The 21,230-nt window shown below is 38.7% G+C and overlaps 1 protein-coding gene across 2 annotated transcripts in view; it reads left to right on the top strand.

Annotated features, from left to right (window-relative positions):
- TMC3 (transmembrane channel like 3) overlaps positions 1–21,230 on the top strand; it is a 107,406-nt gene that overhangs the window by 16,013 nt on the left and 70,163 nt on the right. Inside the window, exons 10-11 of one of the 2 annotated variants that reach the window (XM_071441386.1) lie at positions 18,105–18,195; positions 19,677–19,834. The exons of the other annotated variant lie outside the window; for it this stretch is intronic. The gene's annotated coding sequence lies outside the window, so the exon portion shown is untranslated. The remainder of the gene's footprint in view (positions 1–18,104; positions 18,196–19,676; positions 19,835–21,230) is intronic. 2 annotated transcript variants of the gene reach the window in all.

Genomic DNA, 21,230 nt, shown 5'->3' with positions numbered 1-21,230 from the left:
AGTTAAAAATGTTAAAATATGTGCAGCTGAAATAATGTGGAGGGAGGTTTGAAAATTTGTAATTTGTTGCTTCAGTTGGAAGGCTCTCGGCAGCTTGGTAATGTCCCCTATTTGCACCTATTAAGTAACCATAAACAAATTTCTGCCATTGAACTGATTTAATGTGGTTAATAATTTATATCTGAACTTTTGCTTTTATACTGTTTTAATGCAACTTAAAGGATGCCCTGATTGAAAAGATGCTGCTGGGCCTCTGATATGTTTTATTCTGAGGCGGAAATGTATCAGCACTGCTCAAGAAACCAGTAAATTGTTCTTCCCATGGTGCTTGGGAGGGTGATGAAGTGTCTTCTCAGGAGTCTCGCTCTTCAGCTATTTCTCAGTGCATCAGTAACATCTGAGAATTGCATCAAGTAATTTTCCTATGAGAAGGGAGCTTTCCCTTACCCAGGTTAGCCATAAGCTCACCCTGAGGGGCTGGAGCACAATGAATGTGAGAGTTCAGCCTTCAGGTGCAGGATTGCACGTCCCACTGGTGATGGGAAAGGGGGGAGACGGAGGAGATTCCAGAGAGAGCCCAGCACTGCACAAGCAGCAGGGATAACTCTCCCTGTGCCCTGGAATATTGGTGCTGCTCCTGTTGTGCTTGGCAGAGAAGCATTCAGCCCCAAAGGTTGTAAAGGTTACAGCTCTTCACACAGTGTCACTGTTAGGTAACCCAGCAGGGCACAGCTGTGACCATGACGAGGATCTGACTCCATGTTTCAGAAGGCTTGATTTATTATTTTATGATACCTATTATATTAAAACTATACTAAAAGAATAGAAGACAGGATTTCATCAGAAGGCTGGCTAAGAATAGAATAGGAAAGAATGAATAACAAAAGTTTGTGTCTCAGACAGAGAGTCTGAGCCAGCTGGGCTGTGATTGGCCATTAATTAGAAACAACCACATGAGACCAATCACAGATTCACCTGTTGCATCCCACAGCAGCAGATAACCATTGTTTACATTTTGTTCCTGAGGCCTCTCAGCTTCTCAGGAGGAAAAATCCCAAGATGTCTGTGACATGCAGCTCTTCACACGGTGTCACTGTTAGGTAACCCAGCAGGGCACAGCTGGGCAAAGTGCTCTCTTGACAACCTTGTCAATATATTTTGTCATGTCAGCATTGATTGAACTGCAAACATAACCTGTTGTGCTTTAAGACAACACTTTTGTCTTGCAGAATTAGTGGAGAATTAAATCTGCAGCTTGCTGTAGGTGCTTCATTCTCCTCCAGCAATGGTCCTCCCTGTTTCTTCAGTAGGAAGTCTCTGTGCCCTGAAAAAGGGAGTCACTGATGCACAGGATTTCAGCTGAAAGTGGATTTGGTTGCAATATGTAACTGAGCAGAGGAGGGACAGAGGTTTTAAATTATGGAGTTGATTTTAACAGTTGACACTGGCATTAAATGTTCTATATTTGTAGCTCCTGCTTTAGTGGCTAAAATGGACGTTTTATAGATAGAAAATGTGATCTGAATTCCCCTTGTGGGCTTGGCAGATAGGTTTGAGAGTGATTTCATCTTTTGTGTGTAATTTTCTTTTGGCAAGAATGAGTGCAGGGGGTGGTGGAGAGGTCAATTTGTCTATGTTTATAGGTGCTGACAGGTTTTCTGAGATTTAATTTTAATTCAGCTTGTTTAAAAATTGCATGGCAGTGTTTTTTAAAATACACTATTGCCAGATTTTGTGTTAACTTGTACATGTATACCATCAATTTTGTGACACAAGTTGAATTTATTGATAACCAGTGTGTTACAGTCAGCCAATAGCTAGTTAAATCTGAGCTTTCAAAAGTTCAATCTGTATTTTATAAAGCTATGCATTCCATGGGTTTTATATGTTGCTAAGAGCTAGCTTATGCTTTTAGCAATTAATCCAGTTAGTAAGGTAACTACTCACTTAGTAGAGGATTTTTTGTGAACTTGATATTTAATGATAGTTTAAAAATTTGGGGCTTTCAGGTGTTTGGAAAAGAGCTGCTTTGAAGGTAGGAAAAGTCGTTGTAAAAGTTCTGGTTATTTCCAAATAAGATCAAATTTGCATGATTGGGGAAAAAAAAAGGGCAAAATTAATTATTTATAGCAGCCTGCATTCAAGCATCTTTAACCTCAAATCTTTGCTTGTACCTTCCTTTCTCAAGTAGTGCCTCTCACTTGATCATGAACTCATCAAAACCAAAAATTATGATTAAAAACAGTGCCAGTAGTAGAATGGTTACACTGCAGGGATCATAGCCAGTTAAAATTTGGAATTTCTGAAAAGGGGGGCTAGACTCCTAATCTTAAACATCTCTGGAAAAATTGCAGCCCTGATCTCCACAGGGAAGGAGGGGAAAAACATTGATTCAGAAAACATGTGCTGCACTCCACTGTATAAATCTGGAGCTCAAAAATAAACTTTTTTAGCATGCTCGAAAGTTGTTGCTGACTACTGCCAAGTAGAAAATTTAATGAAGAGTTTAACTTTGTGCAGCCCAAGCCAGCTCTGCAAACACATGCTTTCCTGCTGAGATCAGGATGAATATCCAGCACAGGGTGCAGGAGCCAGACTGTGGAGCAGCCCTGTCTGCATGGATCCCTCCTCTGACTCCGGTTATTGCTGGGGTGGGCACAGTTCCACGGCTGGGATCACTGCAGAGCGTGTGTGCAGAGCTCTGCTCCCAGCTCTGACATGCAGCTTACATTTTCAATTATTTTAGCAAGGCCTCTTGCATCTGCAGGCTCAGCCTGCTTGGTAAATGGACATATTTACCTTCCCAGTTGAAAAATCTTTTTATAGAAGATGTTTTGTGCTCTCCTCGCATATCTTCTAGTGCAGGGTTTTGGAATTCAGCCATAACCATTTTTGAAACAGCCTCTTAATACAAAGAGAGAAAATTAATAGATTGTTTGAAAAGTCATATAATTTTCATTAGTTCTCTTTGAGAAGCTTTTTTCAAATCTAAATTTAGATATTGGATTCAGTATTGATGGGGAAAGGAGTTGAAAACCTGGTTTTGCTTTCAGTCAGAAGAATCCAGCTTTTGTTTAGCCACGTGTGGTGATAAGAGAGGGCTGAGTTTGTGAGGGCAGCACATCAGGCTCTGTGTCAGGGTTTGTGTTTCAGACCAGATCTTTATCCTCCTCCCACGAGGGTCTGGGACTATGGGAAATGAGCTTGCTCTCCTTTGTTTTGGGAGGAGTGAGACTTACATAATGCTGAGCAGCACTAAAGCACAGACCTGTCAAGGCATGTCCAAATCTGGCCACAGCCCTGGGACTGGGGCAGGTCCATAAACAGAGGAAGGAACTGTTTATATGGCAGCCATGTGAGCAGCCATTTCACAAAGTACCATCCCTGCTCTATTCTTTCAGATAAATACCCCTTTCCAAAGTGGCAAACAGGAAAAACATATTTTTTTTTTCAAAAGCTAAACTGGCAAAAGTGCTGCCAAACTGTCTTCCCAAGATTTTGGTGTAATGGGACATGGAGGCTTGGGAAATAGTAAAGAGGACAGTTCTTCTGTCTTTGGAAAACTGAGTGAGGAAGAGCCCAAGAGGTCAGAGCACATATATGGGGAAGAATATGTGCTGGCAATTATTCTGTGAAATTATTATTTTTCTGCCATTTGTAGTAGGGCTACTTCAGGCAATACTTTTGATAAGAGACAATTTTTTCTGTCTTCTTTTCTGTTACTTGTGGGGATCACACATTAACTTACAGAGATCTTACATCTCAATGTCTTCAATAAATTCTCCTTGCCTGCATTTCTAAAAACAGCACTCAGGGCTACCTGTCCAACACATGGAGCCACTTCTGGCCTGATGGCAAAAACCACAGATCTGATCACCTCACACAAGCTCTACAACAAAGCAGTGGTTGCCTGTTCAGAAGCATCCTATACTCAGGTTTTATTGTGAGCTTGTAGTGTTTTATTTCTCTGGCATTTGTTCTCTGTGTTCACCATTCTGACTAATGCAGAGAAAATCTGGAGTCACACTTTCATGTCTCTCTCCTGATCATATTTGTTATTCTAAAGTAATACCACTGTGGCAGGGGTTTAGTTAGCAAAGCAAATAATGTCTGTTCAAATGAGTGAAAAACTTATCTTCTTTGATGTCTCATGAAATGGCAACATTAATATATATGTGTGTGTATATATATATATATGTAATAGTTTTGGGTGGTGCTTTCCAGCAGTGTTGCCATTCTTGCTTTTTAATCTGCAGTGTGATATGATGTGTTTGAATTAAATTCTAGCAAACACTTGCACCTATTGGAAGAAGTACCTTTTGTTGTCACAGCAATGGGGAGAAGCACTGAAGGAAGTGTTTTCATTGGACAGGTGTAATGGATGAGCTTGTGCTCAATTGCAATAACTCAGCCTCTTTTTTATACACATTTCTAATACAAATTTTCCTTGGCAAGAAGTGATAGTAGAATAAAAAACAACCTAAATGCATTTGGGAGATTAATCCAGATAAATGTTTAGGGGTTTTTATTTTTTCAATTAATTAAGTTTTGGGATGTGTGGTTGTTATCCTTGAGTAAACCAAATGTAGGCCATCATAATTGCAAGAAATATAAGCAAGTAGCAGATGGATAAAATAGTCCTAGAATACCAAGGGGAAAAAGAAAGTTGTTCATCCTTATCTGAAATAGAGGAAAAGCAAACATTCTCATGTAGCATTTGCCTGGAAACATTCTGGATTATCAGTACAATTTGACTCAATATTTTTGATTTTAAATTGAAGGCTGTTGTGCTCAAAAATGGAGTATTGTGATACTAAGCTCCTTGATTCCTGCTTTTACTACTTTAGGTGGGTATTTAAATTCTTTTCCTGTCATTCCCTGTTTACAAGTGGGATATAAACAGTTTGTCCTAATTTTTCTGTGGAGTCTCACCCTCATAGATAAAATTCTGCAAGCAAATGTGTTCTCTGCTGTCATGGGATTATGGAGATGTGGGTGAAAGATTAGGTTCCCCTGAGCAAATGGGTACTTCTGCCTTTTTGGAGACTTCAGCTGAAGTCTTGCATGTACATTGGTGTCTGTGGTTTCACTCCCTTCAGTTCATTTTGGTTTAGAGTCATGATGAAAAATGAAATGAAAAATAAAAATTAAACAAGCAGTACCCAGGGCCAATTGGTCTGTGTGCCATTTGTGTGAGAGATTCTTGAGGTTTGGTTTTATTGTGTCAATCTGAAGTATGAGGCTGCTTCAAGGAAAGGGATGGCAAGAAGTGTTCTGCTAACTAGGCAATTGCATAAAAGTAACTCTAGAAGGCTGAGAAACCAAGACAAGAAATGCAATTCAAATGTAGGAACTGCACAGCATTCAGAAGGAGGAGAGAGGTTGCAGATGCTGTGGTTTTGCTGCTTATTGGACCTCTAGCTGTGTGTTGCTGAAAAGAAATCCTTGCCATGAAGAAACACTTGGATATGAGCTAGACCATTTTGAAATGCCCAGTTTATAACAGTTTATAGGGAAAGTAGGAAACCTGATAGCTGAAGTTTCATTCAATTGCCCACTTTGGCAATTATTTCCAACAGAAGCAAGCACCCTGGGGATTTTGCTTGGCACAGTCCACAACAATTGTTATATGATCTGCCTTTAACTGTACAAAATCTACCTAGGAAAAAGTGGGTTTAAAACTTAAGGAATTGCTTGTAAGGTTTAGGATATTGGGATGAAGGCAGTCTAGGTTGGGTTCTTAACTGCTGCTCTGTTTTCATATAACCCCAGGTTGTTTTGTCCTAGAAATGCAAAATTCCAGAGTCATCTCACTTAACTGAGATGTTAATTTTAGGATCACACATGTCCTAGATTCTCAATATAGTCAATGAGATACAAGCACCTCTGAAGGGTAATTTGCCCCCTGCAGGAGCTGAGCCTGCCCTGAAGGGAACTTTTCTTTGTCCATATGGTTGTGAGAAGTGCAAGACCCCCAATTTGTGATGCCTGATTTATTTAACTATGTGTGGGATTGTATGGGAGCAAGTACATCTTACTTAGCTTTACTTCTTCAGGAAAAATGCCTTGTGGTGTTTTTATATATATAAACTTACCTTAAAATGTCTGAAAAGTGTGCAGGGAATCTTTCTGAAGCTAGAATTCTGCCTTCAGCTGCTGAGGCAGAGGGACAGGCTAAAAGAAAGTACAGGCAATAGATATTATGCAGCATGTAAGTCTGGGTAGTGCACAAAGCTTGGATACAGGGAGAGGCACCATAAATCCTCCAGATTTTCAGGGATATGGGTCAGGGAGCTTGCTGTCTTGTATCTGAGGTCAGAAGAAATTGAGGAGAAGAAGAAAGATGTGGTGCTGACAGAGCATAGGTGAAGGGATGATGGAAAGCACAGAGCTGGGCTGAGGACAAAACATGAAGAACAGAGACATACTGTGACAGCTGAATAGGGGGAATTGGGGCATGCTATAAATGCATTGAGGGTTATAAATGATGTTCTTAATGTTTTCCACATTTAGAATAAAATACAGGGTGCAACCTCATTTTCCAATACTTTGTGCAATTCCAGCTGTCCCATCTCAAGAATATGATGCAAGTTGTGGAGGTGCAAAAGAAAACAATGTGATCAGAGGGATGTGATGGTTTCTGTGCAAGGGAGGATTCAGTCACCTGGGTTTCTCCAGTTTTGAGAAAAGGTGACTAATAAGGGGGAGGCAAGATATGCTGGAACTACATAAGGTTAGGAGGAGCATGAAGTGAGTGAAGACATAGTGATTATTTATTCTCACTTTAAAAAAAGCAAGTGAAGTGATCAGGCAACACCTAATTAAATTGTGGAAGTTATTGCTACAGGATGCTGAAGATGCCAAAATAGAAATGGTTTCTTAAAATGATTAGATAAACTCATGGAAAAATTAGTTCATGAAGAGCCATTAAAGATACTGATGTAGGGCCAGGCTCCAGCTCAGGAAATTTCCAAAATGCAGGTTTGCTGAGAATTGGCAGGATAAACCAACCCTATGCTTGTCCTGTGTTCATAACCTTTCCTTAAACATCTGCTTTGGCTGTTACCAAAGTCAGGACACTAGGGCTAAATGGGTAAATGAATCTTTGGTTAACTTGCCATGTGGGCTTCTTGTTGCTAAACCATACAGGAAAGGCCTGCACAGTCTACTGTGTAAACTGCATGCAGTTTAGCCCTACATATTCTAACTTCTGCATGTATTACTCTTTCATCTGCAGTATTATTTAAACATGTGAATAAACCCCAGTCTTTTGGGCTAAATTGAGCAGTAAAATTATGACTCTTTTTTTTCCCAGTGTGCTGTCCTGCATTGTCTTCTCCCTGTCTGGTTATATTGACACTGGCCCATATTATGTTTATTTTAATCTGGTCTATGAAAATCGTCTTTAGTGTCGCTGTTTAATAAGAATACTGACCTGGGTCAATTTCCTTTAATTATCTAGAAGACATCTTTTTAGGATAAGTATAACCTTGAAATATTATTAACTAATATGTAGACCCTGGTGTATAGGTCTCATTGAAAGCTGTTCCACAAGCAACTAATAAATGAAATCTAATGAAACAGCTACTGTCATTTTGGACTTATTAGTCACATCACTTAAAATAGTTTCTGCTCCAATCCCCATTGCTCTGTCTTCTTTGGATTAGCAATATTTGCAATCTCCCGCTGAAGTGCTGCCTAGAGAGCCAGAAGTGAGTGATGAGCACAGTGGGATGCTGTATGAATTCTGGAGCTGTTCCTAGGGTTTACTCCCAGAAGACTTTCACACCTGTGTGACAGTCAGTAGCAGGCCAAGAAGCTTTTGTTGAACGTTTTTCATGCAAAGTGATCTTTAGCTTGAAGTTTGGGTGGTGAACAGCACAAAGAGAGCAACTGCTGCCCAGAGAATGGAAGGGGGTTACAGCCCAGAGAAGGCTGTTTGTCAGAGAACAGAGAACATGAGGCTTGATCAAATGCCAAATTAATTTATGGCAAGTTAGCTTGAGTAAATAGACATCATCCGAGACCTCCTAGTGTGTCATTAAAAGCTGAATATCTGTCATGTCTTACAGATGGGAAAACTGAAGTAGAGAAAGATTGAATGGCTTTCCTATGTGTAAAACCAGGGCATTATAGAACTAAGGGGACAACTGAAGCCTCTGGAATCCCTTTTTTGTCTCTGCTGCACCATGTTGTCTCAATTACAGGGGAAAGGACACTAAGGAAAACAGGCCTGGGTGGGGAGCTCTTTCCCTCTGATCTCCTTGCATGCTATTCCTCTAAGAGAACTCCTTCAAGGATTACTGCAAAAGAATGTGCTTCTAAAAGCCATTTTGATGAAATCCCAAGACTAGCAGCAGCAAGCAAGGCTTTCTCACTTTCCAGCTAGATAACAAGTCTCACCGGTTGACAGTTTATTTTCTTTCCAACAATCAAGTCTTGAGTGAAAGAGCACTTGATTCTTGAGTAGGCAATAACAAGCGTAGGCATGGAGTTGTTGCCACTTGTGCTTTCATTTCAGCAGCAAACTAGAAAACCAGATTTGCTGAAAATGAATTGAAATGTTTTCCTTAACCGCCTTCTCCGTGTACATCTATTTTCTGTTCGGTTTTCTTAAATGGCATTCACAGAAGTTGACGAAGATTCCCACTTAAGTTTTTTGTCTCTTTTAGCTTTTCATTTCAGGCTTATATAACAAGGTAAAAGATTTATCAATCTTGCCAGCTTTTATAAAGGGCTAAATGTCTTGACTTTCTGTCCAACTGTAGAGGTGGTGAGCAGATGAGATGAATGTGAAACAAAAGCGTAAATCTAACAGTGGAGTTCACAGCACCTCATTATGGCCAGTGAACTCAAATGAAGAGGGAGGTCAGTGAGCAGCACTTAAACCTGTGCCCTTAGAAAATCTGGTTAAATCAGGGAATGCATTGCCTTGCTTGTGACTGTAGTGTCTAGAGGGAACATAAATTATAGACTTGACCATGGTATCTACTTATGGAGGCAGAATTGTACTTCTGTGGAACTGTTTTCCATTCCTATTTCATGCAGTCTTCACCCATTCCCAGAGCTATCTGCTGGAAACAGGACTAACATATAGGGAAGCTAGCAAGTTTGGAGTTCTGGGAGCAGAGATTGTTGCTGTTTTGTGAAAAGCCTGTGGCACTGAAGTGTTGGCCTTGATTTGTACCCTGAAGGGTAACTGTGCAGAAATATTTTGTGCATAAGGGAATAGGGCTATGGAATTGCAAGTGAATGTTCCATGGGAGAGTCATGTCCAGAGAGATGTTTGGTATATTCTCATTTATTGGAGTTGGATACCATCATTGGCAGGTACCTTACAAAGATTCTTTTCCCCAAACTGCCTATCCTGTTTCATAGGCTAGTTAAAGATTCTTTGAGGAAATTTAATTCTGAACTACTTTAAATCATCTCCATTCATTTTTAAAGTTCATTAGCATCAGATGTTACTACTATCCCAGATTCCATAATTTCCTTAGTGTTTGAACAGAAAGAACCTTTAAGTCCCATACTTCGTTAGAATAGGGCCATTTGTTAATTTTTTATCCTGTATAAGATGTGTTAATACAAGAAAGTCATCTTCCATCCCTAAAAATTTCTTAGAATTTTGCTTCTAAAACTGTTCTTTGAATCCTATTTTCTAGGACCTCTTAGGGCTTTGTTAAAAAATTCCTTCTCTCCAGCATTACGCAGACATTGACTGGGAAATCTTTTTATCAGTGGTTGGAATCAAAAGTAATTTTTTTTCCTAGAATCCATTTTAGTCTCATGTACTGCTGCTTCTCAGTGTGAAAGAATCTATTTAACTGCCTGCTTTTTGGATGGCTTTTAATGTTGTTTTTAGATTTATACAAAAAGTATTTTGCCAATGAGCCTCTTCATCTTCACCACTAGAATGACTTTTAATGGACATCCAGTAGTTTCATACTAAGTAGTTTCTCTTAGCTTTATTCTCCCTAGGGAGGAATGCACTGAATGGCTGGAAATGTCAGCAGCTGCATCAGCTGAAGAGTTTAGCTGCTGCCACCTCCTAGATAAATCTTGCCCTTTCTCATTTCTGTGTTTCTTACTGTTTCCCTCAGAGTCAGCCAAAGAAACTTCCTGTCTGGCATAACACAGATTAGGAACTAAATTAGCAGCTATTATAGATGGGCATTTTTCTGTTTATTTCAAGGCAAAATCCATTAAAACTGGCAGAAAAGTTGGCTCCATTTCCACAGAGTCAACAAAATCAAACAGAATCATGAAGCTGAGGAAAAGGAAGGAATGCGTGCAGCTGTTGGGAGTCCAGTCCAGCTCAGCCACTGGGAAGTGTAACGAGGACCTGGGCTGACCACAGGGAGGTGGATTCTGTGTGGGCATGGACACTCCCTGGGCTGGTCCTTCACACACAGATGAGGTTTAACATGACAGTAAATTTGCCAGCATAGTCACCCTTTCCTCCAGAGTATCTGATCATGGGCAAAGCTGGAGATGGGAAAAGAATTAAGTGAACCTTTGCTATTACTCAGCCAGGCAGTTTCTGTCCTGCCCTCACAAGCTGATAAAAATTAGTATTGCTGATAGTGGTGGCTTAGTCATGTGTTTTGTCTGAGAATGCCTAGACCCAAATCTTCTCTAAGGCCGTGACTATTCTTGATATTAATTCTTATAATTTATTTGTAGGCATATTGCACTGCTTGAAAATAACAACAGTTGGAGAAATCCTCTACATTGTAAAATGGACCCATCAGCACATTTTGGTAATTTGTTGACCTCTAAGGAAAAGTCTGATATTAAGTATGTGTCCTTTTATTCATGTTCTGTGGCCCATAAATTCAGAATTTTGGTTGTACTGCTCATTTTACACAGAAGTATCACAGGCTGTTCCTTAGAATACAGCTCTGGATCTGTCCTTCATCAGAGCTCTTCAAAGAAAGGAGAGCTTGTGCTTTACAGTGACAGAATTACATTAAACATATATAGCTGCTTGATTAGAACTGAGATCTTGTGTTCCAAGTTCTTGATGTTAAATACTGGAGTCAGCAAATCTCACAGCTGTGCAGTTATTTCCAGTGCCAGAAATCAGGTTTGTAGGAAAGAGATTGTATGTCTTGAGTCATCACTACAGATTAGCCCCCAGAAATGTTATTTACTGTAATGGGTTATCAAACTTCACTGTGACTTTCAAAATGGGTGTTTTTACAGCTTATTGGTAAAACTGTAATATGAAGTTTTCTTTTTTGTACTGCTAAAATGCAGGCCACCTCATTGCCATGGTGCATATGATGTTAATGAAAATACTGGAAGGCTTTTCAAAAAAACATTGTCACTGGTTTTGAGTTAGTCAGGCATTCAGTCTCACAAGTTTGTTCCAGTTAGAAGGAAAATTTGATGTTGGAGACAAATGTCTTTCATCTAATCCTGTTTATTTAAAAAGACATGCCAAGTACCTTTTCCTTGAGCATAGGAGGATCAAAAACAGGAGATTGTTTTCAGCTGGTACCCAGACTCAAAAGCTCTGTCTAGGATTTTCTTTGTGCTGCATCCCACATTTGCCCAGCCTGCATCTGGATTTTCTTTCTAAAATTCTGCTTGTCTGTTGTCCTTTTCATCATACCCACACAGCAGTCAAACAAACAATCCTTTACATAGCTTAAATTCCTTGCTGTTCTTTTATATTCCTGTTTTGGCCCGTGATAAGCTGTGCATTGGGTTCAAGATTTGGTTCAAGAATCTTTATTTCTTTCTTTTCTTTTTCTTGTCTTCTGTTAGTAATATTATTGTTAAATAGTATTCCTCTGGTTTGTACTACCTGTGAGCACATTTTATCAGTCTGCTACTTGCAGAACAGAGCAGTTCTGTGGACAAGAGAAAGGTGAATGCAGCATAAAGTAAAACTAAAACTCAGTAATCTGCCAATTCTTTGTAGATAAAGATGCATAGATTTTCTTGAATGATTATTTCAGTGATTAACTTATTTTCTTTTTTCAGCACTCGGGTAACAGAATAAGAAAGCCAGAATTCTAAAATGATGGTGGTAATAATAATAATAGATTCTGTCTAGAAGCTGAATAGTTCTGGTTGTGCTTCATTATTTACAAATCCCAAGCATAATTTAACATAATTTTCCAAGCAGCACAGTGCTCTTTTATCACGTCCCTTTCCCAGGCACCATCTCTCCCTCTTGTAGAACTGTCCCTGGATTCTTTCATCTCCCCACAGGAAGCTATGTAAATTCAGCAGGCAGGACCAGCCTTTCAGTGCCATCAGGTCCCTCTTAGAGCAGCCCCTGAGCTCAAGGCCACCCATCTGCAGCAGCAGAAGTGAAGTTTAAAATCCCTTTTCCTTGGCACTCTCAAGCAGAAACAGACAAATGGGGCACAGGGCTGAGTTTGCCACTTCCATACATACTTGTGGATAAGTTACTCTCAGGATATCAGATTTGCAATAACCTAAAGCCATTAGAAATGGTTCATGAACATTCAGGCATGCATACATAATTCAAGTTAACTGAATACATTTATGTGCACGCTCATAAAACGGAAACAGGTTGCAACTTATTAGTGGAATAAATGGAATTGCTTCTTTATAGCACAAGTTTTATGCTTCTCCCTAATTTAAACCCAGATCATTAAAATATAAAGTTGGCTGATAATTGCAATAAATATTCCTGTTACATTTCTACTTGCCAGCTTGTACATAATCTTCCTTTGTTTCTCTTTAAAAACATTTATTCTATTTCAGTTTGTTCAATACATGCCACGAGGATTTAAAATATGTGTACTGGTGGGTAACTAACTTCTAAATGAAGGCTTGAGTAAAATATCAAGTTTTACCTGAGTTAAATTACTTTTAGTGGAGATTTGTGGAAAGGATTGAATCCACTTCACAATGGCTGTTGCTCTTGGCTAAATTCCTCCTACATTATCAGGCAGCTTTACCAATGTTATGTCACTGTTGTCTAGAGGGAGAACATAACCCACAATAAACATCACTTGTGTTGAGTAGGAAAAAAGTGGTGGAAGCAGGTGTTTCTTCTGCCTAAAAATATCTATATTTTGCAATATAAATCCTGAAAATTGAATAACTTCCAGCCATTTGAATCTACATGAAATGATGAAGGACCACGTCACATGTGACATCCCATTAGGCTCAGAGAGATATTTGTTTTTGGGAAATACACTGTGTGCCTCAGCACTATGAAGGAACATGCAAAGGCTTTTTTAGTACTTTTTTTTTCAGTGTTTAAAAATAAAAAGTCCTGACATAGTTACAGTTTTGAGCTTCGCTGCAGTAAAAAATAATTTTTCCTATACTCAAAAATTAATGTCTATCTTGGGGCTTGATATTTTAGCAGATTAATAAGCAGGCATGCAAGTTTAATCTTATTGCAGTCAATGCAGGAAAAGCTGTCCTGTGGAGCTTCATTTTCAGAAAGGCCTAGAATATTAGTGTCTTATATTTAAAATCTGTGTCTACAATTTAAAATCTGATCATTTAAAATAATTTTAATTATTGAATTTAAACAAAAGCCACATTAACCATTTCAGATTTAAGTTTTATTAGATGGATTTAGATCATAGTGATATATATGTATTTGTAAATAAAAAGTCCAAATACATTCATTATTTATTCTTCATATCACTTTAGTGCCGCCTTATTTTTGGGATTAAAGACCATATGAAGGAAGGTAAGTTTCAGTCACAGCTCTTGCACCAGGAGAGTTAACTAGTTAGAGCAATTGGAACGACTTCCATTGATTCTCTGATGTATTCTTTTATTGCTTTGCCACAAAGTGAAACAATTATAACTCTTAAATCTGTACACATTGATATGGGATAAACTTTGTGTTCTTCTAATGTTCAAGTAATCATATTTACAGGATGCATGAAATTACTTATATCTCTGTCCTTCTTATTTTATGTCAGTAGAATACCAATGGGAAACAAAAATGCTCTGGATTTTTTTAAAACCCACGCAATTGGATGAAGCTTTTCCTTTTCCTTATGCCAACCTACATCCTCAGTATTTTCATCTTTGCTGCTCCTCCTTAGAATGAAAATATTTGTCCAGTTTTACCAAAGCCAACACCCAAACCTCCATACTACACAGCTTAAGAAGTGCTCTAAATCATCCTGCCTCTGTTGTGGGGTTTTTGTTGTGATTTGGTTTTGTCTGACAGAAATCTGTGAGCTCCCAAATGCTTTTTTATGTTGTATGAATGAAGGATGGATGCTGCCTGGACATCAGCAATAGAAGACAGGAATGTTTCCAGATGAACTTGGAAGTTAGGCTCTGGAATCATCCCAGTTGATTTTGCTGGAATCACCCCAATTCTTCTTTGGCAGATTGTTTAACAGCAACCTGGGGTTCTGTGGCCATGGGTCTGATGTCTAGGTCAGACTGCCCAGGATGGTTAGGACTTTATTTCACTTGCATTAATCCTTTTGATGTATGCCATGAAAGCATAGCCTGTAGCTGTCAAATTATATATGCACTGTGGGTGTAGTCTGTTTAAGTTCAGGACTTAGCATCATGTATTCCAATTCAATTTATTTTTATATCTCATCTTTCACACAGAGGGTCTGAAAATGCTCAACGGTGAGAGACAGAATAATGAGATAATGCTTTACAGAACTGTGAAAAGTGACTTGCATACAGACAGCAAGCAAGGCAAAGGTTGGACTTGAGTGAGAGAAGACAGCTGTAAATTAAAAGCAGGAGTAGTATAAATATAGAGTAGTTCTGATAGAAGAGACCTGAAAAGTGTAGGGAAAATGTTAAACTTCCTGTAAGAGTAGCAGAATAGTAAAGCTTCAACCTCTTCAGTGATGAAACATGGTGCTAAATGATATTTTGCATTGCAGGTATTTGTGTTATTGGGGTTGAGCAGCATGCTGTTAAATTTGTTACTTACAGGAGAAATAGTAGAAGGATGGAAAGGTAAAAATCTTTTGATAGCATCTGGCTGATGATAGAGCTCCTACTGAAGGGCTTAATCAAGACATGATTGAACTGTGTGAAGGAAGAAAAATATCAAGAAAGGGGGGGATAAAGATAATTTCTGACAAAATTAATTCTGGTCTGAGCAAGAATCATAATTAAAATACAGAAATAGTGGTAAATCTTCTGGTAGGGAATGAGGGTGAGGGGAGGTGATAAATATATGGGAGTCAATGGAGATGATTAGGTATTCATCTAATACCTAATCATGGGCTGGGTGGCCATTCCCAGGTCATTTCACATGCCTTTCACCCAGGACATTTCTCATTCCTCCCAACCTGCAATATCCATCTCTGCAAAAGGAAAGTAGATTTTCCCATCATGGGATTTTATCCTGGTTTTCTCTGTTAAAGTCTTTGTGACTTTCTTGGTAAGGTCTGAGTCTTGTGATATTTATTGAAGTAATAGAACACAGTTCTTAGCTGAAGACAGGAGTAGCAGAATCAGAACATTCTACATTTGAAATCCTCTACAGAAAAAGACCAATTTATACCAATATACAGAAAAAGACCAAAATATACCAATAGATTCACTTCCCCCCCATTCCTGAACTACCTCAGTTGCATGCATACAGTCCTGATGTAGCTCAGATTTGAATTGAGGACCATAAATAAATTTACATCAATTGCATAAAATTTATGGGCCAGCCTGAAACAGGCATAGAAGGTAAGGGAAATAAAAGAAGTTGAAAGCAAAGAGCCCTACACAGTGAAGAATGGCAAAGGTATATAAAGCCTAAAAGCAGAAAAAAGCTTCAAATATAGATTTTGCTCTTTGAGGACAGCATCAAAAGCTGACTGTTGGAAAGGTTTGGGAAGGACAGAGTATAAATAACCAGTGCTCTTCTGGTCACTCATCTCTACTTGACTACATGTAGGCTGCAGTCTGAGATTTCTTGTGTCCCATGAGAATGAGTGAATAACTGATTTTTAGATAAAAAGCAGATGTCAATGTATTATCAAATGGTTCATGGTCAGAAGTAGCTGGAAAAAAGGCATGGCAAAAAGATTGAAGCTATGACAGTAGGAAAATGTCATAAGAAAGATACCAAGAAAAAGTAAATGGATCTTCTTGTTGGAGACAAGAAGAGTCCTGCCCCAAAATTGTCAAGTGAGTTTGGTTTGTCTTTGCTGACCTTCACTGGACTTCTGAAAAGAGCTGGGTTTAGAAGGTAATCTCACTCTGATTTGCAGAGTCACGAGCGTCTGTGTACAGCTTCCTGCAAATTTTTGATATACACCTTAATATGCAGTGTAGCATGCTATAAAATTGAATTACCATAGAAGCTGTTTTGTTCCCAAAGTTACTTTAATATAAATGAGCTGGCTGGAAATAGTAGACAATTGTGGGGTGTTTCATAACCAGTGATGAATTTGTCATAGGACCACAATATAACTTGTTATTAAATCTTGTGAATGTATTATCTACTAATAAGAAAGTCATGCTGTTTAGCATCATTACACTAAGAAGTCACAATGACCCTTAACATAAGTCCTGACACAAATTATTATTGTTTACACAGACCTCCCAGCAGCCTGCTAAATGCAGTTTGCCAGTCAAAGTTTTGTAACTGTGATGCCTCAAACAGTTTATTCTTTTACATAAGTACAGGGCTGTAGTGCAGATTATTGGTGTAGTGTATAAATAAATCCTGATTTCTGCTCCTTCTCCACATTTATGTTATGAGAACAGAAAGGATGTTTGAAATTGCCCAGGTCATCTGAGAGGATGCTATCTTGCATCTTCCCTCTATTCTTTTTATTAATAACTTTGTCATAGTTGGTGTAAAATTGTAGCATGTTGAGAAAGGTTTTGGACCTAAAAGATTTCATCACCTTTAAGTGACAGTCAGTGAGGGAGCTTAACTGAGCACATGCACTCTCTGCTCTATGGAGAAGTTAATAAAATATGAACTTAGCACACAGTCTAATATTGATTTCTCTGGGAAAGACTGGATTGATATTAGATAATGATGTTGCATATGGACAGCAAATGACTTGAAAGACCTACTCAGCTTTTTGGTATTTACACTGCATTTTCAGCACATTCCTCAAATATATCAGAACATTTCCTATCTAACCAAAATGCCTGCACCTGATATTTGTCAGAATGTTTGTTGGCATTCTCCCTGTGCCTCGGTGAAATGCTTTAGGTCAGGTTTTGCAATTCAGGGGCTTGGTTAGAGAAGGTGGTGATGTTCCCTCTGAAATTCAGACAAGGAAACCTTCCAATACACCTCAAAATAACAAGAGTTGACTTTCCTGCCTTTCAGAAAGTCAAAGAATGCTCTGGCCATTCTCTGGGGAAAGCAAACCCTTGGCTTTCCATTCCCTTGCATTGCTAGCCCAGAATCTCAGCTAAACAGTTTCTCTGAAAAAACATGAACATAGTCAAGAAGGTGTCAAGGAATGCCAAAAATGTGGTTAAAATTAGTGTTGGGAAAGGAAGAGCTCTGTCAGCTACTATAGAGTGTTGGGTCAATCCTTCAGTAGCTTTTGGTATCTTCAGCTCTTTCATTTATTAAACCACAGATTTAGTCAAAGGACCAAATATAATAAAATCACCTTTGCTCATACTACCTCTTTGCTGAGAGTTTAAGAATGTTGTATTCCTGTATGGAATAATGCTCTGTGTAATTGAGAAGAGTGCATCTCCTCTTTTTTGAGCCTTGTAGTTTTGCAGTAAGTCCCAGCCAGCATTAGGGTACAATGCATTTAAAAGATAATGAAAGCCTAGCAGAGGGAACAGGGTGGAAAATGTGGACAAGAGGCTGGAGACTGGGCTCTGTGGCATTTAGAGGGGTGTAGTTAAGACTGGAATTAATCTTGATGTCAGGGCTACCAATAGACTGTCCTAAATAGGAAGATGAATATTTTCCCTCAATAAAGTCTGAGTATCCTTTTGAAGAAGCTGCCATAGCTCAGTCTGAAATTGTGGGTCCAATCCAGAAATAATTGAGAGAGGATATTTGGCTCGTGGTATGTGGTAGTCAAGCTAGATGACAGGAACTGTCTTTTATGGCTTCAGAAACATGACTATTTGTTTTTCAAAAGATGTACCTCAAGATGATGAAGTCTGGTAATTTTTTCTTTGTCTTATAGATAACCACACTTCTGACATCAAATCCTTAAACACTCTTAATGCCATAGAAAGACACTTGCTTACCTTCAACTAAGGGATAATAAAAAAAAGGTGAATATTTTTCCTTCAAATTAAGTACACATCATATATATATATGAGATATATTGTTTTTATATATATATTGTTTTTATATGTATTGTTTTTCTTCTATTAACTTTTCTTTAAGAATCAAGGCTTAAATGACTGCTTACTAAGCTTATTGTTTTATACATGAAGTCTGAGGGTTTCTGAATGTGAGTCTACAGATCAAAAGCTGCCATATTGAAATTGGCTAAAAGAATGGCAGAAGCCTATAGGTGGTTACTTTGCCCATGGTGCATAACTTATTTGATGTGTAAGAGCACCTTAAAAATCCATGTGCATTTCTAACTGCATACTTCAGTCTTGGTGTGTGGTGGCACAAGTTTGAATGTTTTTGTATGTCTTTCTGAAAAGCATGCTTTTTATTTGCCACATCTTTAAAATACTGTAGACTGTTTTAAAGAGGTTGGGGTAGGGTTTTTTAAAAAAATATATTGATTTTATTTTCCTTTCATAATTAAAGCTAATAGTAGTAAGGCCAAAAGGGAAAAGTTAAAGAATCCACCCATACAGGGATGTATTTAGTCATGAGGAATAGCTGTGGCAAATATTTCTTTTCATTAAAGCTTTAATCTAGTGAGCTTTGGAGCTTTGGAAGTGGTGTCATGCTCTGGGAGCAATGTGCTGATATTGTCCTGGTTTGAACACCAAAACCACCTGCACACACCACCCAATTCCTTACCCTGCTGAAGTGACAGGAGGAAATGTGCTGGGCTGTGCCCCCCAGAAAGGCAGCTTGGACAGGGCTGGATTGCCCCTGATCATCTGGGAAAGATACTTTGCCATCTTTGCCCTTGTGTGGTAAAATTCTCTCTTTAGCATCTGCCTCCTCCCAGAACATCTCTGGGTTCAACACGCGTGGTGCTGGTTCCACACCAACTCCAAGGGAAGGCTGCCACCTACTGAACTCCCGGTTTTGTTGCCTGCAACATCTGTATTTGCCAATTTCTCACCCAAGCAGTGACCAAATCCTGCTTTTGTTGTAAGAAATGTGTGATGGACAAGGTCCCTACGTGGCCCAGCTCCATCTCTCATTGCATTGGATGAGCATCCTGGCACTTGCTAAAAGATGTAATTTTTCTTTTTGTTGCAAGCATCAGAATGTGTGTTTTAACACACTAATTATAAGAGATGGCAAAGAAAGTGAAGATGACAGGAGCCCACACAGTATTGCTATTATCTGACCCTGACCTGAACTCTTCACTGCTGTAAGTGCTAAAATGCACTGCTGAGGGTTTCTTGGGAAATTGGTGTGATATTTCAGTCACTGTCTCACAAAATTTAGAAGTGTCTTTAAAAAGAATTAAACCAATAAGACTCCTCACACTTCCCACTAGATGCTCAAGTGAGTTTCATCAAAGATTGTCATGCAAAAAATTTCAATTATCATTCCATAAATATGGATGAAATAAGATATATATTTACCCCATAAACTCTTCTATTCATTCCAGGATGACTGAAATTTCAGATCTCTTCATGGCTTTTCCTCCTAAAAATCTTTCTTTTGGCAAAGCAGAAGGAAAGAAATTCAATTTTGGGACATGTGCATATTCATTTCCAAAGGAAAACAGGACAACTTCAGTTTTGTATAAGAACTGAATCTCGCAGAGTGAGTATTTTGGATACCTTTTAGATATAGCTTCAAACTTTTGTTTAAAGTTGGTGATTTGGCTTCTCATTCATGGATCATTTGGATTGGAGGATGACTACAGTAACTTCATGGAGCAAAGATAAGTATCTCCATAATACAAAGCTTTGTTTCATATGCCTCTGCTGGGGGGAAAAAAAAGAAGAGATTAAAATAGAGTTTAAAATGGGAGCAATGAGGGTCTTTCTGATTGAATAAAATACTTTGAGAATTCTGTAAAAGGATTAGCTTATATTTAAATGCATCACAGCTTTTTGTGACCTTGTATAAACAAACTTGAGCATCTGATAACTTGAAGCCTTTTCTTTAGGCAGCTTCTGGACCATTTGTAAAATTAATATTGTTCATAGTTCCTGCCACACTTGAGCAAAATCATCTGCAGATGCTTCCTCAAAATTTGGCAGAAAATAAGACAATGGATGGAGGAAAAACACGTTAGAAAACACAATTGCAGAAGCATCAAATCATTATGTATATTTTTTTTATTTTATTTTACTTTTTTATCATTTGCAAGATTCAACTGTCACTGTACAAAGTAAGCAGTGCTGCTCTCTGCATCCTGCCTGGCAGAAAGTTATCTTCAAGCAAAATCAGCAACATCTTGTGTCACAATTTAGTTCCTGGTATTGTTATACCACAGAGGTAACTCTTGGCCAGAAAATTCCCATTACTTCAGAACATTCTGTAGTTACATGTTCCTTTTGGTTGTGCAGTGTATTTCTTAAGAGCCATCACAGCTCACAATTGGGGTATTTTAGTGGAGATAAAGTTTCTTCAAGGTGGCAGGTGATTCTAGATAGTCCACACATTGGAAAAAACAGGTTGTGACTCAGTCATAGCAGAATCTGCCCATACTCCTTAGTTTTGCACTTGTTTAAAGGAATTATCTCATGGATTCACTTTTTCCTCTCAGGCAATCAGAGCCCCTGCTGTAGCTCTGTACTTTGGGGAGGGTGCAGACCTGGTACAAATTGGCCAAAATGTTCACTCTGAGCTTGAAGAAAATAGGGGATCCAGCTGTGGTTTATGTTTTAGCACTGTTCCAGGCATCCTGATCTGGTTATTTTGCCTTTAGAAAAGAGCAGCTGACATAGCCATGCTTACTTTGTGATGAAGCAGAAAATTCAATAGAAACAAGCTGGTATAATGTGCTTTTTATGCCTCTTTCTTTGCCCTCCTCCATACTTTCCATTCTTGGGTTCTTTTCAGGTGAGTTCTCCCACTCATAAAAGCTGACAGGTTTCCAAGGATGTTCAAACAGCTGGTTCTGATGTAATGGTTACCTTTTCCAGCAGGCACTGGCTTGAAACCCATCAGGTCTTATCCATCTTTCATAGGGATCAAGGGCTCAATTCTA

The sequence above is a fragment of the Agelaius tricolor genome, unplaced genomic scaffold (genome assembly GCF_023055355.1).
Source record: "Agelaius tricolor isolate 1412-34295 unplaced genomic scaffold, bAgeTri1.0.p SCAF_16, whole genome shotgun sequence".
NCBI lineage: Eukaryota > Metazoa > Chordata > Aves > Passeriformes > Icteridae > Agelaius > Agelaius tricolor.
Note: the sequence above shows the minus strand (reverse complement) of the source record. Positions and strands in the feature narration are given on the sequence as shown.